The following is a 25886-nucleotide window of genomic DNA, read 5'->3' as shown; positions in this document are numbered from 1 at the left end:
GAAGTAGTGAACATTGCCTATCTAATCTACAAGCTCACTATGTGGCCAAAAGTGATGCTTTGTGAACTTTCTCTTTTGGGTCACAGGCTAAAAGGTGTTATTGTTATTATTATCATCATCATCATCATCATCATCATCATCATCATCATCATCATCAATTGTCAATCATTAGTGACAATGACATGTGCCACTTTGTACACAGGAGGGCACTATAGCATAGGTTGGAGCCGGATCGGAGGCTCTCTCGTCTCCCAGATTAGATTTCAAATTTACTTTGTTTTGCTGTTGCCTGCAGCATCATTCTCTGCTGCACGCTGGGGGCTGAGCTGTGTTCAATTTACATTTTGCCTCCATCCTCCTCGGGGGGGTTTCCCCCTCTCCCTTTCAGCTCCATGCAGTGACCTTTAGTCTTTCTTTGTGGGAATAGCGTTTGGGTCGCCTTCTACTCCACCACTGGCTTCTCTTAGCCCACATTTTTAGATTCTCGTAGAGGCTTCTCTCTCTCTCCGAGTCGTTCCGCTCCTCCGCAGCAGTCTCTGTCTCTCACTAACAGCACAGAGCACACAGTGACTATATCAGCAGCAGCTGTTGAACTTCAGGTGAGAATTACTTTTGTGTGTAAAACTTTTAATCTTCTGCATGTTGTCACGGATGCGCGGCCTGGTATTTCTAAAGTAACTTAAGTATATTCTGCTTAAACGGTTCAACCTAAGTACCTAACCTTATTCCGTTCCCTCACTCCCTACGCTCATTCTGTAGCTCCGAATGAGCGTAGGCACAGAGGGAACGTATCGGGGCTACAAACAACACAGAAGCCAGGCATGATTGAAGTCTTTTCTTTGCTTTCAGTGCTTTCAGTGCTAGCCTAGCTGCTAATACTTAGCGCGCGTGCGTGCGTGATGAGTGTGTGTTGATTAACTCTAACTCTAGTCATTGTAGAACAGTCAACTCAATGGTTCTCAACCAGTGGTCCTTGAACTTGGGTTATGTACCATGCAAAATAATGTTTGCTTTCGCCATTCTTTGTTGAAGAAGAGTCTGGGCATTATTGTAGACTTTTCTTCAAGGTCTGACTGCGACAAGCCGGTTAGGTTTCTGGTTTCAGGACAATTTTTCCACATTCTTTAAAAAACCCAAATAGAAAATAGCTGATCTATACAAGCTCACAACATGTCGCATCTCAACACGTTGTGAGCTTGCAAATCAGCTATTTTCAAATGACCGTCAAAGTGGTGAGACTGATTTTGACGCTACTGTATATTTAACCCATTGTGCCGGAGGCCACCTGGGCTGTACCACCCCCATACCTCCTGTATTCATTCTACAGGCTGCTGTAGCATTTACATCTCCACTACGGAGTAAAGCATTTACACTGGAGGGCACACATGGACATCAAAGCGGGCCCCTTTACCCGTCTGTAAAACAACTGCCCTTTCCAGACCATGAATGCAGCATTTACTATTTTGAAAGTAATGCAAATGCCTCTCCTTTCCACGCCATGCCGTTAGGCAGCATTCGGGAGAATTGCTTTTTTCCCGATGTCTCCTGAACTTGAACACTGCATTTTGCGTTGAACAAATTTGTTTAGAAATTCATGTCGTTACACCGCATCTCCACTAGCTAAAGAGTGCTAGGTTGCGCCCCGAAAATACCTGATCTACAAGGTCTCAACGCGTCGCAGCACGACACGTTGTGAGCTGCCGATATTGCCAAGAGAAAAATCTAACGAAAAATCTACCGATATTGCGAGAAGAGAAAATTGATATTGCATTGCATTAGAGTTACGTTCCCTAATGCAGTGCCGGTTCTAGGCCTTTTGAGGCCCTAGGCAACATATTATACAGAGCCCAAAATGTTTATAAACAAATCACAAATGTTTATAAACAAATCACAAATGTTTATAAACAAATCACAAATGTTTATAAACAAATACCAAAATGTTTATAAACAAATCCCAAATCCCTTGGTCCTACCCCCCCGACCATGAGACTTACTACAGGTAAACTGGTAGTGGTCCTACCCCCCCCATGAGACTTACAAATCCCAAATGTTTATAAACAAATCCCAAATGTTTATAAACAAATCCCAAATGTTTGTAAACAAATCCCAAATGTTTATAAACAAATCACAAATGTTTATAAACAAATACCAAATGTTTATAAACAAATACCAAAATGTTTATAAACAAATCCCAAATCCCTTGGTCCTACCCCCCCGACCATGAGACTGGTAGTGGTCCTACCCCCCCCATGAGACTTAAATCCCAAATGTTTATAAACAAATCCCAAATGTTTGTAAACAAATCCCAAATGTTTATAAACAAATCCCAAAATGTTTATAAATAAATCACAAATGTTTATAAACAAATCACAAATGTTTATAAACGAATACCAAAATGTTTATAAACTAATCCCAAATCCCTTGGTCCTACCCCCCCGACCATCAGTGCCGGTTCTAGGCCTTTTGAGGCCCTAGGCAACATATTATACAGAGGCCCCCCCCCTCCTGCTTTGCCACGCCGGATAAAAATTGTAAATTTGCCATGAAAATGCTTCAATCTGGTGCACTTTGAGATCAAAATTAAGAAGCTAGGTGGGGGCTACATGTGGCCAGTAGCCCATGTAAGGGATACATGAAGAAAAAAAAATCTTCTCCCTGTGACGAGGCCCCCTCAGTGGTTGAGGCCCTAGGCGACCGCCTCGTTCGCCTATGCCTAGAACCGGCCCTGCCCTAATGCAACATTTCCATAGGTAAGCTGTGTTGTGGTGTTTTCACCCCATGAAGGAATGGCGGATTTGACCACACCCTAAATACCCGTATGTGTGTCTCAAAGATTATGTAATTATACAACAAGTAAAGAAAAATAGCCCATCTAAAAGCCACAACTGTTTTTGTTTTGTTTGTTTTTACCCCCACGCCACTGGCCCACAAATAAATTGGGACAAAAGAGGTTGCACATCAACAAAGGGTTTCTCAGTGGAGTGCTAGACCCAAAATCCAGTATACAATTCAAATAGAGGAATTGGAAAAAAATCCCATACGGTAGCACATCCAAAATGTCTAATCAATTGGGGACAAAGTAGTCACATTTCCACTTTTTTATAATTTGGCACACACCAATAAACAAAGGTTTACATGCGTGGGGTAAGAGCCTTCATCAGAGCATTAAAGGTGTAGTGAAATGAAAAATACTTTTTGCACACATCCGTGGTCATCATATGGGCATACCTAACAATGGATGCCAAAAAATCCTTTAACCGTTTTTAATATTTAATATCATATTGTTTATTTCCCTCAAACGTATTTCTAATGGTTTGAGCACAAATCACCACCCTGATGTAACGAATCCATATAATTTCGTCTGGCTTCTAAAGCAGTTTTAGCTGCAGTACCACAATGTCCTGATGGGTGGGGTTGCTGTATCTGCAAATTATTTTCTCCGCCTCATCCCAACTACTCCCCTCCCAGTAGGGACTAGGGAGATACCTATGACATCACGAGTAGCACCAAATAAGTTGGCCTGTTGTGAGTAAGGTTGTGCGATATTTCGGTTTCACGGTTTAATACGGTTTAATGATTTCATTAAGGTTTCATCCGGCAAAACCGGCAAACCGTTTAACCTGACATGAGCGTTGGGTGGCCGTGATTATTGTTTACGGAAGCAGTGGAGAATGGCAGCATCGCATGATCCATCCGTCCGTCTGTGTCTGACTAAATTCTTGTGCCAGTTACAAGACTTGCTGTGCTCTCCCCCTAACGTGCGTGCACCATGACGGGCAACGCTGAAGCCAAGTGACACACAAGCGCTAAATAATAAACTATGTGTGTGTGCGTGCGTGCGCTGTATGGTTTACGTCAAGTCACAAAATCACTTGTTGCTGTGGCACAGACACAGAGCTATGCTGGGACAGACAGTCACAGAACAGATTCGTTGCAGCTCAGCATTGCAAAAATATTTCTATCAGCAACAGCAACTGGCCCACTCTCTGTGAGGCATGAACTAAACTCAGTTGATCATGCTGAAATAATCTGATGCGAGACAACGGCTGCATCTCCACTTCCAATCTAGAATTAATTATACGTCGCCGTACTGCGGAGCGCGTGCAGAAAATAGCCGATCTACAAGCTTACAGCGCGTCGTCGTGCATTGTTTATGGATGCGTTCATGACTCGTTTCTGTCACATCATAAGATACTAATGTAGCGAACATGACTGACGAGACATTACAATAGCGAAAGGGGCCATCTTGTGGCGATAGACTGTAATAGCAGTCTCTGATTAACAAAATGAAATAATGCGAACGCATGGCCACGTTAAAATGAATTAGACGGTAAAACCGGAAAACACAGTATTTTGGCAATAGTAAACCGGGGTTGTAAAATGTCCCAAACCGTCCAACCTTAGTTGTGAGACCACTGTACATACAAAAAAACCCAATTATGATGAGAAATCCTGATTGGGTATTTGTGGGGATAGAAGATCACAGAGAGGAGGCCAGAAAAACAAGTTGAATTTCATGTTGTAGGACATTTTAGTGATCTTATATATATAAAAAATAGCTGAATGGTGCCTTAATTGAACATTTGCTACTGGTGTCTTTTCCACAGACCAGAGATCTACTGCAACAAGACAGATGTCCTCCAAAACACTTTCAACGATACCAGAGGAACAGAGAGAGATGGACAAGGGACCTGGACTGCTTCATGCAATGCTACAACCTGTAGTAAAGTTGTACAGGATAGGTATGTACCGGTACTGAAGTTGTCCTGTCTGCTTTAATGTGACACCGCAACTATGATTGCTCCCAGGGCAGCCTGTGCAGATTTGTTTATAGGAGGAAGAAAATAAATAAAATAAAATATCTCAGCCGAAAGACAGTCCGCCCCTCTATGCCCAGAAAACCATAGGTCTCTTTCAGGCTACCTTGACATTAACTTAAATTCAACTGGAGGTTATGCAATAACTGTCGTGATGTAAATAGTGCAAGCGAGCATTTGCTTACGATATAACATCCAGTTTTTCATAGAACGTGCTTTTAACCAAGCTGCAATTCATTAAAGATCCTATGGGGGGGGGGGGGGGGGGGGGTGTAAAATCGTAGAATAGTTTTTACTTGATTGACCTGAATCTATCATGTCTACATTTTCTATCTCAGATACCCGTCCTGCCCTGCCCTCTGTTAAACCAAGACGCCACTACTGTGACCAGTGTGGGAAAAGCTTCACTTCATCTTCTTATCTAAAAAAACACAAAATAATTCACACTGGAGAGAAGCCTTACTGCTGTGACCAGTGTGGGTATAGATGCAATATAAAGTCCAGTTTAAAATTACACCAGAGGCTCCATACTGGAGAAAAGCCGCCTTACAGCTGTGACCAGTGTGAGAATAGCTTCTCTTCATCTTCTTATCTCAAAAAACACAAAATGTTTCACACTGGAGAGAAGCCTTACTGCTGTGACCAGTGTGGGTATAGATGCACTATAAAGTCCAGTTTAAAATTACACCAGAGGCTCCATACTGGAGAAAAGCCTTACAGCTGTGACCAATGTGGGAAAAGCTTCACTGTGAGTTCTCATCTTGTAGTTCACAAGATGACTCACAGTGGACGGAAGCCTTTCGGCTGCGGACAGTGTGGGAAGTTTTTCTCTTCGCCTCAGGGTTTAAAATTACATGAGTACACCCATACTGGAGAAAGACCGTATCGTTGTGACCAATGTGGGAAAAGCTTTACCTACAATGGTTTTAAAATGCATAAGCACACTCATACTGGAGAAAGACCGTATCGTTGTGACCAATGTGGGAAAAGCTTCACCCAAAGTCCTCATCTCAAAATACACCAGAGAATTCACACTGGAGAGAAGCCTTACAGCTGTGACCAATGTGAGAAAAGCTTCAGTGACAAGTCAAATTTCCAAAAACACCAGATTCTCCATACTGGAGAGAAGCCTTTCAGCTGTGATGAATGTGGGAAAAGGTTCACTCAATGGCCTCATCTCACAATACACCAAAGAATTCACACTGGAGAGAAGCCTTACAGCTGTGACCAGTGTGGGAAATGCTTTACTACAAAGTCATATCTCAACGATCACAAACGAATACACAGTGGAGAGAAGCCTTATTGTTGTGTCCAGTGTGGGAAAAGATGCAGCCAAAGTGGCAGCCTCATAATTCATCAGCGAATTCACACTGGAGAGAAGCCTTACAGCTGTGACCAATGTGGGAAAAGCTTCTCTACAAGTTCTAGCCTTCTAGTCCACAAGAGAACTCACACTGGAGAGAAGCCGTTCAGCTGTGAAACATGTGGGAAAAGCTTCACTGTGAGTTCTCATCTTGTAGTTCACAAGATGACTCACACTGGAGAGAAGCCGTTCAGCTGTGAAACATGTGGGAAGGCTTATGCTCGTCTTTACTATCTCAAACGACACCAAAAGATCTTTCACACTGGAGAGTAGGGATGCAATATTTTCCTCCTCTATATGGATTTATTTTTCATGGGGGGGGGGGGGGGGGGGGGTCTCGAGCTAAACTTCGAGCTAACTTTTGGAAAATGTTTGGGAAGCACTGGTTCTGGCAGCCATTCTCAACATTGTGGGCCTCAGAGCAACTCCTAGTGGTCTGCAGAGGTACCTCCCAAATAGTTTAAACTATTAATTGAAAAATATTCATTTTTTTCTCCCTTTTTATTTCTCATGCATTTCGATTTAGCAGATAAATTATCATATCTCAATAAAATGATGTTTTGCTTGTACAAATCCATGTCAATTGTGTGTTAACGAGTTAACAGCATATTTGATTTGACAGATGATTACTAATATAGATCTTCGTGAATAGTTCAATTAAATGTAAATGTTTCCTGGTCATTTATTTCTTCTTTGGGGCATCATCTCTGCCTTGCACTGTGATTTAGTTTTGTTTATCTGCCTGCCACCCTGCCTGTGAGCTACTTTTGTTTTCTTTAATAAACAATCTTCTAAACTATTCCTGTTTTCCTGGTTCATGTATTTGATTGCATTATTATTAACACAACTTAATCATAACAACCTGTAGGGTAGTTCTAGGTTTAAGACTGATTCACAGAATAGTCAACATAACCATAATGCATCGGTAAGAATGCATGGACAAAGTGTATATAGTGCCGTTTAAGCCTTTAATTGTTCTTTTGTAAACACAAGCATGTGGGGAATTGAGCCAGGAGTTGGTGAGACTGAGAAAAACAATTATCATACAATTCAACATTACATGGGTAGGCCTACCACTATCGAAGGTTCCGTCCCTTAAATGTTTTCTGTAGTACATTGCATCTGTAGGCTAGTTGACATCCAACAGGTTGTCAATAGTGTCATAATAACGGCAAGACAACATTTCCTACGAGCATCTGATGAAAGCTGAGAACTGATACCCCACGCATATGATACGCCACACATTGTAGGCTACATACAGTTTGATTATCGTAGTATTAATAACCTAATGACTTGTTTGCCTTACTGTTATTACTTATGCTGCTGCAACGTTTGAAATACTTCTTATGTTATAACATTAGTTATCCACACGTGCATTGTCGTTCTAGTGTGCTGTGCCCTGGGTGTGCTGAGCCTACTCAGAAGTTGTGGCATGCCAACCATTCCAGTGCGATCCCAAATCATGCGTCCTGCGTCCCTGTTGAAGACCCCTGGTTCGACAGGTAATCAGAACAAGAGGTGACCGCGCTTTTGCGGTGGCAGCCCCTGAGCTTTGGAACAACCCCCCCCCCCCCCATATTAGAGCTGCTCAAACAATTTAACATTTTCAAATCCCTTCTTAAACGCACCTTTTTTCCCTGGCTTTTAATGTGAACTGATTTTAACCTTTTTAGGCACTCCTGTACAGTATTATCCATGTCCCACGTTGATTCTATATGCTATGTTTCTATGCTTGATATATTCTGCTTTGAATGTTTGTACCGCTAATTCATTTTCAATGAGAGGCGTGCATTTATTTTTAGACGTGCAGCGGAGAAGTTGAGTGCGATTACGCAAGCGTATTTCACGGGCGTGGTCCCGTGAAATTGTCCCACACGTACGTCCGCGGGCGACTAGACCTGCATGTCACCTGGATTGTGGCGATCTTATTTTTCACACTTCCTGCGCCCCTCTGCCCCCTCATGAGCAGACCTTTCACTGATCCAGGCGAGAACGCCACGCGTCATTCTCTGCCGGTCTGAAAGGGCCTTAACTTAAGCAGAGACGTGCACACATAGACATCAAAGGGGGCTCCAGCCCCTGCCCCTTTACCCTGTGTGTAAAACAACTGCCCTTTCCAGCACACGAATGCAGCATGCATTCAGGATAATTGCTTCCCCCCCCCCCCCCCCCCCCCCCAAGTCTCCTGAACTTGAACGCAGCCTTTTGTGTAGAACAAATTTGATTCGTACACCTCCTGCATCTCCACTAGCTAAAGAGTGCTGGGTTGCGCCCCAAACATAGCTATTTGTGCCCTCTTATGGGATTTCAGCCCCTGCCCAGCCAACACTCTCTGCACGCCCCTGGCCTTAAATAAGCTAGTAGACAGTGGGGGCTTAATTGGTGCAACAACACAAGAACATATTTTTGCATCTTTAAACCTGCGTGGACATTTCCTTTTGTGCAAGCTTTTTTTCTTCTGTCTGTACAAAAACGTCCCGTCTCCTCCTGTCTGCTTCAGACTATACCAGCATCCTTACTTTGATCTAAAAACGTCCGTTTCCTCTGAGTGTGAACTCAATCCTACTATATGCAGCAATGTGTTGCCAGATTTTGCTAAAGCAATTACTAGTAAGCAGCCAGGTCTATGAAAACAAGCCCAGTAGAAGCGACTATAGGCCACATTAAAGCACTTTAAACCTAGGAGGTCCAGCGCAATCACAACACATCGTCACAACGCAACATTGTGAGCTTGTAGATCTGATATTTTCAAAAGAATCTTCAATGCACGTTGACATCGTCACACATTTTAAATATATGTATTTAAAAAATGCACAAATCTGGTTAGGTGGTCCCTCGCACAAAGTATTCATAGATCGGGGGTCCTTGGACAACTTCATCTTAATTTGGGCGGTCCTTGACATGAAAATGTTTGAGAACCACTGGTTTAAACAACATCAGGAAGCAAGTCCAAATAAGCAACTTTATAGGGCCACTTCACCCCTTTGGCCATCCGATCTTATTTTAATGATGTTTGGGAGACAAGAAACACTTTCCTGTGGTTTGTTTGTGGGTAATGTGTTTTTAGATATTTTAGTATTTGTCTGTGATGTCATGGACACTGGTCTCACTGCTGAATTACTACAATGACCATGTTGTACTCACCCCACCTTGTGGAGAGGGAGAGGGCTGTTTTACTGAGACAACATGTAGTCCAGGAAGGAGGTGAGACCAGTGTCCATGACATCACTGGCACAACTGCTGCCATGTCTGCTCAGAATAAGCAGACATATGTCTGTGTTGCCATGTCTGCTTAGAATAAGCAGACATGGCAACACAAGAGTATGCGAGACCAGCTTAACAAGCACGGATGACCCCTCCTGAGACTGAACATCCTGTGACCCACTTCCTGGGAGCTCGCTAAGTAGGGATAGTTTTATTAGCAGCTACTGCATAGTGTGTAGAGTGTCTGGGTAGTGTTTGGGGAATTGCCATTGGACAGGGCTGTCTGCTTAATTAGAGCTGTCTAAATGGCTTAGGCTTGACGACAGACTACAAGATTCAGACTGACATCGAAATTCTAAATTCTCATGTTTCTATATCGGTGGTTCTCAATATTTCATGTCAAGGACCCCCAAAACACCAGAGGGTGTTCCACAAACCACATTCAACCTAGATTCGGCTCAAACAAGCGGTTGAATTCATTTTGTTCCTACATATGCCACTAAAATGTGGAAGGCCCTACCAACAGCCGTTAAGAAATATGAATCCCTAGACTCCTTCAAAATGATGTGACTGCAGTCTACTGTAAATGACGACAGCTGCAATTCGAAACTGGCCCCTGTAAAAAAGTAAAAGTCCCCACCCTCTTTATTTCTATACTGTAGGCCTACACGTTCCATACGATAATGTTAAAGTAGCCTACAGCTAGAACGACAGGTTCATGATCCCCCCTTAAAGGCATACTAATACTGTAAGACGTTGCCCTATATTTACATAAAAAAATGAATAAGCAATATTTGTACCCATAATTCAAAACATTGAGGGCCATAATGTTTGTTTAAAGTGCGGTAAACCAACATCGACAGAATAGAGCGTCGCAGTCCTATCCCCTTTTAGAGTGGCCCAGGAAATGATTCTCCATAGGCTTTTCAAAAAGTATTTATTTAAAGACGGTTACGCAGCGGACAAATCCAACTCGGCTCTTGACAAATCATGACAATGTGTTTGTCAAATCTTTTGGGCCGATCAAATAATTTATAAGAAGTAAAACAAAACAAATAGTGTTATATCCTGCCTTTATTTTATTCTTTCTAATTATTTGATCGGCCCAAAATATTGTGTTTCTTGTCATGATTTGTGACGATGGTGTAAACGTCTTTATATAAATACTTTTTGAAACGTCTATGGAGAAAATGAATGGAGAGTAATTTCCTGGGCCACTCGTCGTTCTGAAAGGGGGTGGGACCAAGGCGCTCTATTGGCTGCCACTGTTTGTTCAGAGTGCTCTACACAAACATTTAAAGTCCATAGACTTGGCTGCCATTTGGCGTAATTCCAAAAGCCAGACGTTTGGGGGGGTCTAGCGCCCCTCAAACATTATATATTGTGGTGGCCTCTCAATGAATGTTGCCGTTTGTTTTGGTAAACGGGGATGATTTTGGGTTACAAAAAGAATAAACGGTGAAAACGTCAAAGTGAGAGGGCAGTGTGTTTCTGCCGGTAAACACCACCACACTATATAATACACCAGGGTCTGATAACTGAACACCACCACACTATATAATACCCCAGGGTCTGATAACTGAACACCACCACACTATATAATACACCAGGGTCTGATAACTGAACACCACCACACTATATAATACCCCAGGGTCTGATAACTGAACACCACCACACTATATAATACCCCAGGGTCTGATAACTGAACACCACCACACTATATAATACCCCAGGGTCTGATAACTGAACACCACCACACTATATAATACCCCAGGGTCTGAGTTAGTGTCGAAGTGTCCTTGAGCAAGACACTGAACCCTTAATTGCTCCCGATGTGCTGGTTGGTGACCTGCATGGTTTCCGCCGCCATCGGTGTATGAATGTGTGTGTGAATGGGTGAATGTAACACAATCTATATATGTAAAGTGCCTTGGATAAAGGCGCTATATAAATGCACCATTTACCATTTTTTGTTAATGTAAACACAGGGCAAGGTTTCACACTACTATGCCTGTAATGCAGGTACTGTAGGATATCTTTGATGTGTCCATGACATACGACTCCATATCCGACCACCATTTGACTTCCATTAAAAAAAGAAAGGTAATTTCACAAAATAAACATTATGTGGAAAAGGGCATGCACGCATGCACTTCCTTGGCCAGTTGGGCCTACTTGCAGTGTGCACGAAACATTTGGTGTTGATCAGTCCAGCGATTTGCATTCAGTAGCGCAGTTTGGGAATCTGCTCTTGAGAGATTAGCTAAAGACAGACACAGAGGGATTTTCAAAAATAGCAGACATACAAGCTCGTTAGAGTGGCACTCGGTGCCACGCTATGAGCTTGTAGATCTGCTTATAGCTAAACTATAACATAATGCTTAAAACAAATCAAACTCAAATTATTAGGCCCTAATCTAGAGCACTTGTTCTTTCTCAACGCCTGGTCCCTGGTCCACTAGGGGTACAAATGGACCCTTAGTAACCGAGGTCCATTTTCTTTGTTTCATTTAAAGATTTTACAGTGTAGATTGGTGGGTCCCAGAGAAACGACAAGCCTCCTCAAACCCTAACCTAAACATAACCGCAATGCATGTAGCAGCACGGTCCCAACCTTTAACCGTCGTTTTCGTTTTATCAATGCCAATCGCAGCCAGTAGGCTTCCAGACTACATGCATGCAGTGGGTCCATAAGATCGGCTTGATAAGTAACCTACTGGGAATCATCGGTTGATTCCATTGAAAGCGGGTGCGAATCACTGGTCTAGGGGACGGCCCTCTGTGGAGACTGTTGATGCTGGACGCTGCTTGCAAGCTGCAGCTCGTAGGCCTTGGGGTGGATCTCGAAGCCGTACAGCTTGGGGACAAAGTGGCTGCTAGGCCTCTTGGGCCTGTATTCGGGATGCACCATGAACAGCATGTGAGGGAAACCCGTGCCGAAGTAGGCTCCGTCCGTGCGGTGGTGCCTGGACGACATGGGCGTGTACACGTCCATGCACTTTGGACAGTACAGCTTCACCATGCCCTCCCCGGGGACGTCCGACAGGCCGATGGGCAGCACGGGCTGGTCGTCGCAGTAGACCCGGAGGCAGCGGCCAAAGTCGCCCTGCTGGTACTTCTTCAGCATCTGCGCGATGCCGCGGTTGGTGAGGACGTAGCGCGCGTGGATGAGGCCGTACAGCGTCTCGGCCGACTGGTCCAGGTCGATCTGGTTGGCGAGGTTGTCCTGCTCCTCGTCGGGCTCTATGTCCAGGATGAGGTCCAGCGCCTGGCGGTAGTGGGACACCTGCTCGCTGAGGTCCGTCAGGTTGAACTTGTCCTGCATGTAGTCATCGTCCACCTCGCAGAAGAACTCGTTCCCCCGCAGCCCGCAGAACCAGGAGATCCACGACTCTTCTTCCGAAGTGCTCATCTCCTGGAAGACCTATATGCTTGCTGCGTGCAGCCGCCTCTTCCACTCCCGTGAAAGTGTATGCGTTTAATTACTGGTCCGGGGAAAAGCGGGTATGCTGCAATGTAATGGATTAGATGTATACTGTGTATGAGATGGAAGGCGTTCTGGAAAAAAATCGGTGGGGCATCGATTATACCAGGGCGGTGGGAAGAAATCAATGCTCCAATGAGCAATGTAATACAGTCCTCTGAGTTATCTTAGATAGACTACTAATATCTGACGTGAATGATGTCACGGCAATACAAATGTCCATATTTGGGCACGGCAGTGGAGGACATCGAGGCTAAGCAACAACAACATTGTCTTCAATGTTTGTGTTTACACACTTTTATCTTCAAGGTTTGAAGATATTTTATTAAATATGGTTCATATATTTATTAAATTAAATAATACATCCACTGAAAAGACACTGAAGGCCCCCCCCAAAAAAAGTAATTGCCTCTCAAAAGCCAACTGTGAGAGGTGGACGTAGGTAATGCTGACTAACAGCACAATGCTAATCACCCCTTCCCAAGCGTGTCTGGGGACCCCCAGGGGTCCTTACGGCAGTTCCAGGGGTCTCTAGCAAAATGAGGAACAGTACATCTTACAGTGGGCCATACGTAATGTTTCGGTTTATTCGGAAGCTACAAGCTCACACAATAACAACGCATCACACTGCAATGCGTTAGTGAGCTTGCAGATGTGTATATCTCTTTTTGAAAAAAGTTTGATAAATATTGGGATGGGCGGACAGATAGATTAAAATCCCGAAGAGCTGCATGTGCATTCCAAGGTGTTGACGGGACATCTGTTGCAAATCAACGTGAACAGTCAGGCGAGTCCAATTTCAGTTGGCATTCATTATCTGGCACACCTGGGGCACTAAAAGGCACTCTGCATGATTCACGAAGCTCACGTTGAGCTATTGTTTTGCTCTTTTCTCGAGAACAAAAAGTAACATTTGAAGATTTCTAAAGTGTGGCCCAGTGGGATTTAGGGGTTCTTAATAACACACTGGCATGGCTTGTTAATTACATCATTTTCTGTATTGAGTATCTTGGGCCAGCGTGCACAATAGCAGTGCCCTGACACGTGTTTGATGTTTGAATGGAACGGACAACCTTAATTAGTATCGTTCATTGCTCACACCTGTTTTTGCCATACTATTTCATGCCAATATGGCTGCCATGGTCAATTTGGGCTTGTGAGTTTGACTTGAGGCGAACCAATAAGGTTATAATATATCTAGAGTACGGCCCCCGGCACTATACCTATTCATTGCAATGGAAGTTGCTCACCAGCACCTGGAAGTACCCTCTTCTGAACCGAATTTTGGTTCTCTAACGTGGAAGACTTGAGCACCGAGCAGATCACGTACACTGTCCAAAAAAATCTGAACTATAAACCCTATAAACGCCAATTCACTTGCTCTCTCTCTCATATTGACGTCGGTGACATTCCTTCAAAGTCATCATTAAAGCACACCACCACAGGGCCTGTGGCGTGACAGTTGGACCTCATGTTGCCAGGTTGGAAGCTTCATTGGCTCATCGACCGTCCTGTCCTGTGCACTGAGGAGTGAAATAATGCTGGTCCACAGCCACATTACACCCTATTGACTCAAAGCTGTCACTATGTGGCATGCTGTGCACGAAGTATAGCCGTGGTGAAATATAGATTGCAGGGGGGCTGTGCCGTAGGGTGCATTTGTGAACAGGCATATAGTTGCTGTCAGGTTGAAACCTTGTATGTCCAAAACCGTTCCTTTTTCTATGTCACATTGTGTCTTACACAGCGGTTCCCAAAACGTTTCAGCTGAGATGCCCAAAAGATGCGCTTTGGTGTCCCCACTGGACCCAAACTTACAAAAACATCCATTATGAACTAGACAAATTTGCTCCTCGGAGCGCAGGTACATTTTTAGTCAATATTATTATGAAATATGAATATGAAATATGTCATCAAGACGGGTCCGTCTTGATGACATGATTATAGAGATAATGTGTGAAGTTTGAACAAAATCAGTAGGAGTAATGTAATGCTTTCTTTCTCTTTTTTGTTTATCCGAGTGGGGGATGAGTCGAGTCTGAGGGCATCGAGTCCGAGACTCCGGGAGGCAAGACCGAGTCGAGACCGAGACCAGCTTTGTTTTTCTCATTTCTTCTCATTTGATAGGTACAGAAAATACTGCAAGACCACAGAGCAGGCAAGCGCGTCAGTTGGACGCAGCACGTCGCAGCACGCAGCTAAATAGAACTAGCATGAGTGAAGAAAAAAGGGACACAAGTAGCATGTGCCTAAATTCATATTTAGAAAATGTTTCAGATGTCAATGTCTGACATGATAGAATGGTGATGGATGATGATGGTCATGGAATGGAAGGGGAACCTTCTGCAAGCTTCATGGGCAAAGATAATCAACTTCAAAATCAAAAAACAAACTCAGCTAGTGAGTGTCAAGATAGCTGTCTGTAAGCACCAGACAGCTCTGGTCCGAGACAGAGTATAGGTCTTGTAGGCCTACTACTTGTGTGCAAGGCGCAAGTTAGCACCTCGACAGAGTGCATTTCTAGATGGTCTCCAAATGTAAACTTTTTGTTTTCCTAAATCAATGCCTTATTGTGTCGCTCAAAAATAGTCAATCTACAAGCCTCACAACACATTGCATCACCCTTGTAGATGATATTCATGCTATTACGTTTGCTTTTTTGTACTAGTCCGGCAGCCGGGGTTATGGGGTGGAGAAGTTGGTATAGTCTTTTTTTTATTGGCCTAAAATATTGTCTATATATATATATATATATATATATATTCATGATTCCACTTGCTGACCGGCTGTCACTTTTGGGCAATTTCTTTATTCACTAACATCCTATATGGCAGGCAAAAATGTCAAACTTTCCTTTTGCTTTAAGTAGCATGTGACGTGTCAAACTAGGGGGTTTCCATGATTCTGAATCCATTCCAAGCATTAGTTTTGCACAAAATGCACTCCTTGGGCTAAAAATGGCCATAGACGTCATGACAAATGTGATCAGCACATTTTGGGCACATGGGCAAGTGGCTAAAGGAGTGTTTTTGCCTAACATAGGATGTTAATGGTAGGGTCACAAGAAACCCCTATTAAAAAATTGCCCAATAGTGACAGCCGGTCAGCAAGTGGATTCATGAATGTATGTACCGGTATATAGACAATATTTTAGGCCATTAAAAAAGACTATATACCAAATTTCCCACTTTAAACAAAAGAAGCCTGTCGGCTGCCAGACTACACTTCCTTCTAGATACAACCAAAGGTGTATTGAAGCTTGAATGGATGGTGTGTGTGTATAGGAACTTCTAGGAAGGGAGAAGAGAGAGGGACGGAAAGAAACTGAGCAAATTAAATATGAAGATGAGAATAAACTGCGGGGATTAGCACAGATGCTGGCGTCCGTAGAAAGTAATAATAATAATACAGTGATATCCACAGGGAGGCAGGGTCCCCGCGGCAGCTCATTTTATTACTGCTGTGTTCATGCTGGGAGCCTGAGAAATGCACAACAACAAAAGAATGAACAATTTTATGGGGAAAATAGCCAATGTACTGTACAAGCCACAGTGAGCCATCACTGTGTAGGCTTTATGAGGCATTCATTCATTCATTCATTCATTCATTCCAGTAGTCGCCGTTTTTCAATTAAACTTAACCCATTCTGACCTGAGATCAGATTCATACGAGGTTTCCACTGGACACACACTGGTCTGATGAACCCATTCTGACCTGAGATCAGATTCTAAAAAATGTCAGTCGTTCTTCGATTTTTCAAAAATAGCAGACCTACAAGCTCGTATCGCGCCACTCGGTGGCGCGATATGAGCTTGTAGATCTGCTATTTTTCAATAGCTAAAGCATAACATATTATGCATGATGCCAACACCAAAATGGTTGCCCGGTCAGAATGGGTTAACAGATAACAATTAATCAAGCATTTTCCGGTTCTATCATTGTGTGTTTTTCTATTAATGTGATATAGTGTGCGTGTGGCAGATTTGGGATGGTTCAAAAAAGCCCCCCCCCCCCCCCCCCCCACCCCACCTTGATAGCCACAGAAACGTCTCTGCTTTTGCATGTGATGTGACAGACAAGACAGTGCACTTTTCATTTCATTTAATTCCTCATATGAAATGGGACATCTATCGCAAATGGACAAATAAATATTTGATTAAGGAATATAATATTAATATGCCTTTTGTATTCTTTCTGTATATCATTATAAAATGCAGATTTATATGTTTACCATTGAGGGAAATATCTGCCAGGGACCCACATAATGTAAGAGATTTTTCTTGAGCTTGTAGATATGAGCATTTGCGCCTGTCGTAGACATGCGCAGAGCAAGTTCAGTCAGGGAACCTCAGTCAGCGCGCCGGCCGTTAATTGGGCCACCGCAGCATCATCCACATTCACTCAGCCAATCACAGCTCACCCCATCTCTCATACCGGCTACTTGAACCAGAGTTCTGCATTCCTCTGCCTTCTTGTTTGCCCACTGCTGCTGTATCAGCGTGCTGCTGTCATACAACTTGCGCTCATTCTGCTTGCTTACTTGCTAATGCTTTATTGTATACTGTGCGCTGCCGTATACAAGTGCGTGCTCACCCACCTCCACCCCAGCTACCACCTGTCGTTTTGGATCTACTGTTTTAGGTACGGGGGATTCAGAGTCCCTATGGTCGGGACTGATGCGCTTGACCCGTACCTAAAAAGCAGATCCAATACATCGCCAAACCATAATAAATATATTGCATTGATTATCTTATATTCAATAAATGTATATATTACATCCTCCTTGAGTTGTCTGACTGAACTGCTATTTTGTAGTATTTTCAAATGGCCAAAGTATACATACGATGTATACTTTGACTATTTGAAGATAGCTACAGTACATTATAAAATAGCTAAACAGCATAATTATACTGTATAGGCTTCAAGTGGTTCAAAGTATTTTGACGCTATTTAAAACGAAATGACCCCACTTTGAGAACCACTGTACTATATAAAGTCTAAGCATACCTTCTTTTCAACAGACCACTCTGTAATCCCCTCACGTCACCCTTTGTTGACTCACTTAAACAGCTGCCTTCGTTCACACTGTGATTACCAGGATGGAGGCGTTGGGAGGGATGGTCTGAGAGTGGACACACATGTGTTCCTGACGAATACCAATACAAGAACGCTCACCCCAAAAAAACACGTCTCGCCCCCATGCAGGTCAAATCCAGCGGCCTCGGTGGCGACATACCAAAGCCTACACGGGTTGTGCAGTCGACGTGCTGTGATTGGCCAGTCGCTGTGATTGACAGCCTAAACCTAACCCTAACCTTAACATCAGTAAAACTACCGGTATACCTAAACCTAACCCTAAACTTAACCTCAGTAAACTTAACTTGCCCGGGGGCGTGGTAATAAACACAACCCGTGTAGGAATTGGTATGTATAGCGCCTCGGTGTCACGAACTGTGTACTTTTATTGTGGTGTGGTTCCTAGTGTTTCCTGTCTGCACTAATTGTGGGCTTGTAGATCGTCTATTTTTATATATCATAATGACTCTTGTCCACTAGTCCCTAACATTTTTGTCTAGTTTTTATTTGTTGATGAAATTGTCAGTATATATTTAGTCTTAGTTTTAGTCATCATAGCTTAGTTTTTATATAGTTTCCGATTCGTTTTCGTCAGTGGAAAAAGGTATAGTCGACGGACATTTTTCGTCTTAGTTTTAGTCAACGAAATCAACACTGATTGAAATGGATAATTATTTTATAACTCATGTTCGATGAACTGCCGCACCCCTAGAATAGTTTGCGTATTTGAAAGTGTCCCATGAGATTGGTGTGGCGGGTGGGGTGGGTGTTTGTTTGTTGGGGATGGATGGATGGATGGATGGATGGTGGAGCGATAAGCAGCAGCTCCTGAACGCTGCTAATCCTGTTACCGGCGATTCCCCATCTGTCCTTATCAGCGAGGAGGAGAGATGGGGAAAGCAAATAAACAACGTGAGCTAACGTGAGCTAACAACAAAATGGCAGTACAAGAGAAATAAATAGAGTCCGCAACATTTAAGGAATAACTCAGCTCCACTGGGTTTATTGATTTAACGTTTCGATCACTGGGATTTTCTTCTCTAAGGCAGATGAGGACACAGTTTGTTGTCTCCACTCTCCGCCAGGCCGATGTCGTGGCCGAGACTTTGTTGCGCCCCAGCCCCCCCCCCCCCCCCCCGTCTGTCTGTCCGTCCATCCGTCCGTCTGTCTGTGAACAGCTAATCTCTGGTACCGTTGGCCCGATCGAAGTGCAACGTGTGCACGCCACACACACTCCCTGGATGCCAGAGCACGACCTCTGCCCCACGGTTTTCACAATGGTCTGTTATAGCGCCACCAGCAGGCCGATTTCTTTTCGTTGCAAGAAACATTTTCATCAAATGTTGTCCAAAATCAGTGAAAATTGTGACGTATTATTTTTTTACATAATTATTAAAAACAATATATATATACAAAAACTAGGAAGCTCAGAACTTCTCCTTTCCTCCTGCAGGGACATGATGTGAGAATGGTCCAGTATGGGGAGAAACAAGGGAAATGCTCATTGTGGGGGTATATAGGGGATATTTTATTTACCCTGCAGCACGACACGGTTTAGCTTATTCGGCTTTCAGGTTAAGGTAAAAAAATAAACGGATTGGAGTCATAAAATTGCTGTACTAAAATGTTGATTGTGTGCGTGTGTGTGTGTGTGTGTGTGTGTGTGTGTGTGTAATGGGGTCCAACATTTAATCATGTGGCTGCCTCCTCCGTTTTCTCATTACTTACTGCTTAACTGCTGTGCACTGGACAGATTAGCTGCTCTGCGGCGGATCAATCAATTTCCACGGCAAACGGAGCTCACAGCCCCGAGGAGGAGTGTGTGTGTGTGTGTGTGTGTGCGCGCGACACATGTATGCTCACGGGAGATAAGGACAAGTTCTTGTCAGATGAAAACCAAGCATCTCCCAAAAATAGCTGGTGACATTTAATATTTTTCCATTAACAAAATAACAGTTTTATTTAGTAAAAATCACACCACAACTCTGTGTGGGGGTCCCCGGGGGGGGGGTCCCCAGAACTTCCAGACCCACAGGAACACGACCAGGGTTCCGGAGAGCCGCCCCGTGTCTGAAACGGTCGAGAAATGACAGAATTACCGTGTGGGGGAATTAGCAGACAACTCTCTCTCTCTCTCTCTCTCATGCACGCCCCACATTGTAATTAGCAGGCAACAGTGCAACACTATCTCTCTCTCTGTTTCTATAGCACAACAGCGCCACTTCTGCCCCTATCGGTACTCTAATCATAGGGACATACGGACGGACATAGGGAGGGACGGACATTGCTGTTCCTTGGAGTGGTTGCACCGCTCAAAAATGCCAGTATACTTTATTCCCACCACTGCAGTGCAAACGCGTTGTTTGTGGAATATCTAACGATCTGTGACATTTTGTTTGGTCACTTTTCCGACAACTATTCGCCTATAATGACACACCAAAGTAATGGAATTAGCTAGGGGGTAAAGTGGTTAATAACTGACATTTTGCTGAATATTTGACATTTCACGAGTTCAGGCGTCACATCTAAACGCACATCCATCATCTCACGTATACAGATCAGTGGTTCTCAACCCGTGGTCCGGGGACCATTTGGATATTGCTAGTGGGGCCCGCCAAATAAAAAATAGCGAAAATAGCAGATCTACAAGCCCACAACGTGTGACGCGTTGAGAGCTTGTAGATCAGCTATTTCCGGGGTCCAACCCAGCACTTTAGCTAGTGGAGATGCGATGTGTACAACATCGATTTCTAAACAAATTTGTTCAACGCAAAATGCTGTGTTCAAGTTCAGGAGACTGAAGTCAAAGTCAAAGTCATACGATTTGTCACACACGTTACCGCAGTGAGATTTGTTCCCCGCATTTGACCCATCTCTTGGAGCAGTGAGCCGCAGCCAAGGAGCGGTGAGCTGCAGCCGTGCCACGCTTGGGAATCATTTGATTAGTAGATTTGAATGCTGCCTTCCGGCATGGCATGGAAAGGAGCCCGGGCTGCCGGGCATGTGCATTTCTTTAACCATAGTAAATGCTGCATTCGTAGTCTGGAGAGGGCAGTTGTTTTTCAGAGTAAAAGGGCAGGGGCTTTGATGTCTATGTGCGCACGTGCTAAATCATTTTTGGAGGTCCTTGACGTGACGCTGATAGAGCGGCAACATAGGTTTATTTTTTATTTTTCAGAAAACTGTTAGTATTCAGAAGACATTTGTGGAATTGGCCTCAGGCTTTAATGGGTTAATTCACATAATGGAGAGAGAGAGAGAGAATGTGACAGGTAGAGGAGAGAGAGAGAGAGAGAGAGAGAGGGGGGTGGTGGTGGAGGTGAGCAGGGCAGACACATGAATGAGGAGAGGAGAGTGAAAGAGGATAGATGAGGAGAGAGAGAGAGAGAGAGAGAGAGAGAAAGAGAAGGAGGGAAGAGAGAGGAGGGAAATGGAGAATTAGAGAGGAGAGCTATAGATGAGGAGGTGAGATGAAGGTTACAGCATAGAGAGAAGAGTGCTGTTCAAACACCTTGGCTGCCAGTCTGAATGAGGCCAGTCGCTGCACGGAAGCAGCATTTAGAACGAGACGGTGCTCGCATAGAGGTGCCTGACGTGCACGTTTTCATTAAGGACCCCCCACATCGATATGTATTTGCTCTGGGGACCCCCTTCTGAAACGGTTTTGGTGGTTTATAATGTGGGGTATATTCACTCAAATATCGCGGATGTTTTAATGCCACCATTTCTTTTTATCAATTTGAAAGATTAAAGGAAGTGTAGGGGTTCAACTTTTCATTGTTTATGTTGTTCATAATATCTTTTTAAATGGGCTAGTAGCCTATAAAAAAAACAAAGTAACATAAAACATGATTTATACACCTAGTAATAGGTGTATAAATCAGCATAGAGATCTTTGATGAATTGGTTGTGAATTGGCTGAGTATGGCCGGTTAAATGACTGGTGTTCTACAACCAAGGTTTATTTTTTGGCAATATTTGTGCGTCACAGTCCCGCCCCCTTTCAAAACGGGGGCCCAGGAAATAATTCCCCATTCATTTTCGCCATAGACATTTCAAAAGGTTTTTATTTAAAGTCGTTTACGCCACAGACAGAGCCAACTCGGCTCGTGGCAAATCATGACGATAAACACAATGTTTTGGGCCCGCTCTCAGTCAAGTGCGCATTGTTTCCGTACCCACTCTCGAGTCTATAGGTCTAGACCGGCAGCCTGCAAAGCAACTCCATCCCAACCCAGTCGCTACCATTATAAATAAACACTCAAGCTCACCAAAGCTCGTGAAAATCGTATCTTGTCACTTTTGGAAAATAGTAACTGTAATATTATTACTCAAAATGTGAAAGTAATTAGTTATATTACTAGTTACTGAGGGGGGGGAAAGGTAATAATATTCCTTAAGTTACTACATGTCCAACAACACTTCCATGACTGGAAATCCATGCATTTCTTTGGGTGTGAGATTCAAATGCAGCGGAAAAGCAGTGATGGTGCATGATGGCAGCTAGCAGCTAGAATCTGACAGCCCAGCAGATGTTCTGCTGAGACGCATCGACATTTCCCTTTGATTAAATAAATGATGAGCTTCGCTGTCTTCTCCATCCTCACTGAGGAGGACTGAGATGAACCCGTCAGATGACAGGCTTCTGTATACTTCACAGCAGACGGAAGAAGTTGATGCTTTACCTGAGGGGGGGTCTAAGCAAAGATTTGAGTGACAAAATATTCAATTCAATACATATTCAAAGATTTACCAAAATGTCCATTATTTATCCATCCATCTATATCCATCGATCCATCGACCGACCGACCGACCGATCTTGTTAGATTTGAAAACATGAAAACTTTCTGCATAAGGAGTACTTTTACTTTTGGTAAATTAAGTACATTTTAATGCCAATTTATTGGCTTCTTTTAATGAAGTACGTTTTGAATTCTGGACTTTTGTAACAGAGTATTTCCATATTGCAGTATTGACACTTTGAGCACTTTTCCCACCACTGCATTTCACAGATGGCGAACGTGTGCTCGCTGAGAAGTGAGCTGCAGTGACCGACCGATCCACCGACCGATCAATAGCTGGAGTTTACGCTTACGGCTCAGATCGGACTCAAAATTGGATTGTAACCATAGACACACGTTGGCAGGGAAGGGTCTGAATTGAATGAGAAAAAATAAGAAGAAAACACGATTGTGCGTGCGTGCGTGCGTGCGTTCGTGCGTGTTGTAAGTACCTGCTATACTTACGAGATATGTAGGTCACTCAATACTGTGAGAAACAGATATATCAAATCTCCCCCGCTCTCTATCTCTCCCCCCCCCCCCCCCCCCCCCCTTTATCTCTATCTCTCCCCCCTCCCTCTCTCTCCCCCCTATATCTCTCACCCCAGCCGGTCTTTGGCCTTAATTGGATTCTTATATGGATCAATAGTTTGTATTTTATCATTCTCGGTATATAGAGGGTCAATAACGTTTCATTTTATCATTCTCGGTATATAGAGGATCAATAACGTTTCATTTGACGCTGGCTTTCATTGTTAGCTGTCCACAAAACAAGAAGCTGACCAGAAGACCGTCCAAACACACAGGACAGACCTTTTTAACTTTTAACTTTTAACCTTTTTAAGAATATCTCTTTATTTCTTGAACGTGTTTCTAACTCAGTAGTTCTCAAACATTTCCATGTTGAGGACCCCCCAAACTGATGTATATTTGGTTTTAAGTGAAAGGGATCCCCCAGAAGAGAATAAGCATGTTGTTGTTTTTCCCCTAATATTTTTGGCTATAGATGCTGTCTTAATTTGAGTGTAGAAGTGTAAAAGATTTTACACGCACCGTTTCAGATTTAAATTAACATTTTTATTTGATTGATTTGTTTATTTTTTTCTGGTGGTGGTAATGTCCCACTCTGGATGAATGCCCTGTAATAGGCCCGCTCCATTCCCATCAAATAATCAGCATTGCATTATTGCATGGCAGACTGCCAAATTTGCTTTTAACTCTCAACCACAACCCCAAGAAAATATATTTTTTATGATTTATCTTCCCCCTGAACTTTTTTCACAATTTGTATTTAACTACATTGCAAAAGTAGCATTACTTTTCATGTAAAGTTACTTAATTTCTGTGCAACAACTGTAAACATGCTTTCTTGTTGAGAACCTAGCTCGAGTTAACATGTAAAAGTGAGTGGTGCAACTCTGTGTGGGGGTCCCCGGGGGGGGGGGGAGTTACTGTACTGTACGGTGGGGGTTCTCAACCCATGGGTCGTGACCCCTCGGGGGGTCGCCAAATTATTTTGGGGGGTCCCCACATTTTGTTTTTGGTTGGAGACCCCCGGAAATGCATGCTTTGGCCATGTCTCATGAGTCATAACCCCCCCCCCCGCCCCCCTCCCTACCACCAATACAAACAGACTGCAAAAATAACCTTAATACTAGAGAAAATATATATCATAAATGAATACTGAAACCAGATATAATCTTTAAGGAAAGTTTATGCATGCACCACTTACTATGCAAACTCTTCATTTCCGTTTTCCAGCACGCCGAAATCTTCATATACAGATAATATGTTTGTGTGTGTTTGTGTGTGTGTTAGCTTGCGCACAGGTGGTGAAAAACAACCATGCTGTTTCCGTGCTCAGATCAGCCAGCCAGCCAGCCAGCCACACACATAGCATAGTAAGGGAGTGGTTGCACCACTCAAAAAAGCTTTCTTTGATGGCATCTTAGGATAGATGTAGGCCTATTCGACAGTGCAGAAACATAATTGCCTTCCTTGATGTATTAATGAGCATCAACGACCATCACCTGGGCACAGACACACACAACTCCCCTCTGCAGGCTTCTACTAGGCCTATACTGAAAGTGACTGCATGGAGTCCGTCTCATTTATCTCCAAAAGCACTTGAATATGATGGAATATGATTAAAGCTCACATTTCATATCACACACACCATCATTTACAAGCCCCCCTAATTTATTATATATATATATATATATATATGTAATATATAGTATTTTCTTTTTTTTAATTGATTTATATCGTCGATAATCGTCGGAATTAATATAGATACCGGTATACAATATATCGTTACATGCCCAGTACAGTACAGTAGAGTACAGTACAGTACAGTACAGTACAGTACTACTAGGCTACGTTCTGCTGAAAGAGCTCTGCGGTCTGAAGTGGAAGTTCCCCATTAGGTTTTTCACTGGCGTAGTCGAGGTATATAAGAGCTGCGTGTTCATTTCATTCTGGGGACGCGCTTCGCTGGTTCCGCTGAATGCAAAGGAAGGGAGCTTCAAGGGCTTTGGGATTAGCCCTCCGGGTGAAAGAATTTCCTCCGTTTTCTTGCAGGGGGGGAAATTCTAGGGGACATTTCTCTCTCGCCTTTCGTGATCGTTCTAGCTTCAACAGAATAAAGTCGTCCGTCCGTCCGTCCTTCCGTCCCCGCCCACCCTTGGTCCACCTTAGCTGTTCGTGGGTTTGTTGATGTTGGCCAGAGCATTAGAATTGAGATATATATACTATAATTGCTCAGTGCTGCACTCTTCCCTCTATAATCACCAGTGCCATGCTCTGAAGCCGGTCGACTATAATGGAGATAAATGAAAGGATTTCCTATGTGTTGAACCCATTAAGACCTGAAGCCGATTCTACAAATCTGCATGTTCGTGCCGTGCTATGAGCTTGTATTATCTATTATGCGGCGGTGGCTGGATGGAAACTGCAAAGTTGCCAGTTCGAACCCGGGCTTCCCCAAGAGTTAGTGTCGAAGTGTCTTTGAGCAAGACACTGAACCCCTAATTGCTCCTGATGTGCAGGTTGGTGCCTTGCATGGTTTCCGCCGCCATCGGCCTATGAATGTGTGTGTGTGAATGGGAGAATGTAATGTACAATCTATGTAAAGCGCCTTGGATAAAGGCACCATTTACCAA

General features: G+C 43.5%; 1 pseudogene across 1 annotated transcript; it reads right to left on the bottom strand.

Moving 5' to 3' along the window:
* Positions 1-5221: 5221 nt before the first annotated feature.
* On the bottom strand, positions 5222-12796 carry LOC308311770 (casein kinase II subunit beta-like; annotated as a pseudogene). Its single transcript has 2 exons — positions 12102-12796; positions 5222-5238 (listed from the first exon to the last, which is right to left on the bottom strand). The product of its transcript is annotated as a casein kinase II subunit beta-like (transcript).
* Between the last annotated feature and the right edge of the window lie 13090 nt (positions 12797-25886).

The sequence above is a fragment of the Protomyctophum bolini genome (assembly GCF_963924005.1).
Source record: "Protomyctophum bolini genome assembly, chromosome: 24".
In the NCBI taxonomy this organism is placed as follows: domain Eukaryota; kingdom Metazoa; phylum Chordata; class Actinopteri; order Myctophiformes; family Myctophidae; genus Protomyctophum; species Protomyctophum bolini.
Note: the sequence above shows the minus strand (reverse complement) of the source record. Positions and strands in the feature narration are given on the sequence as shown.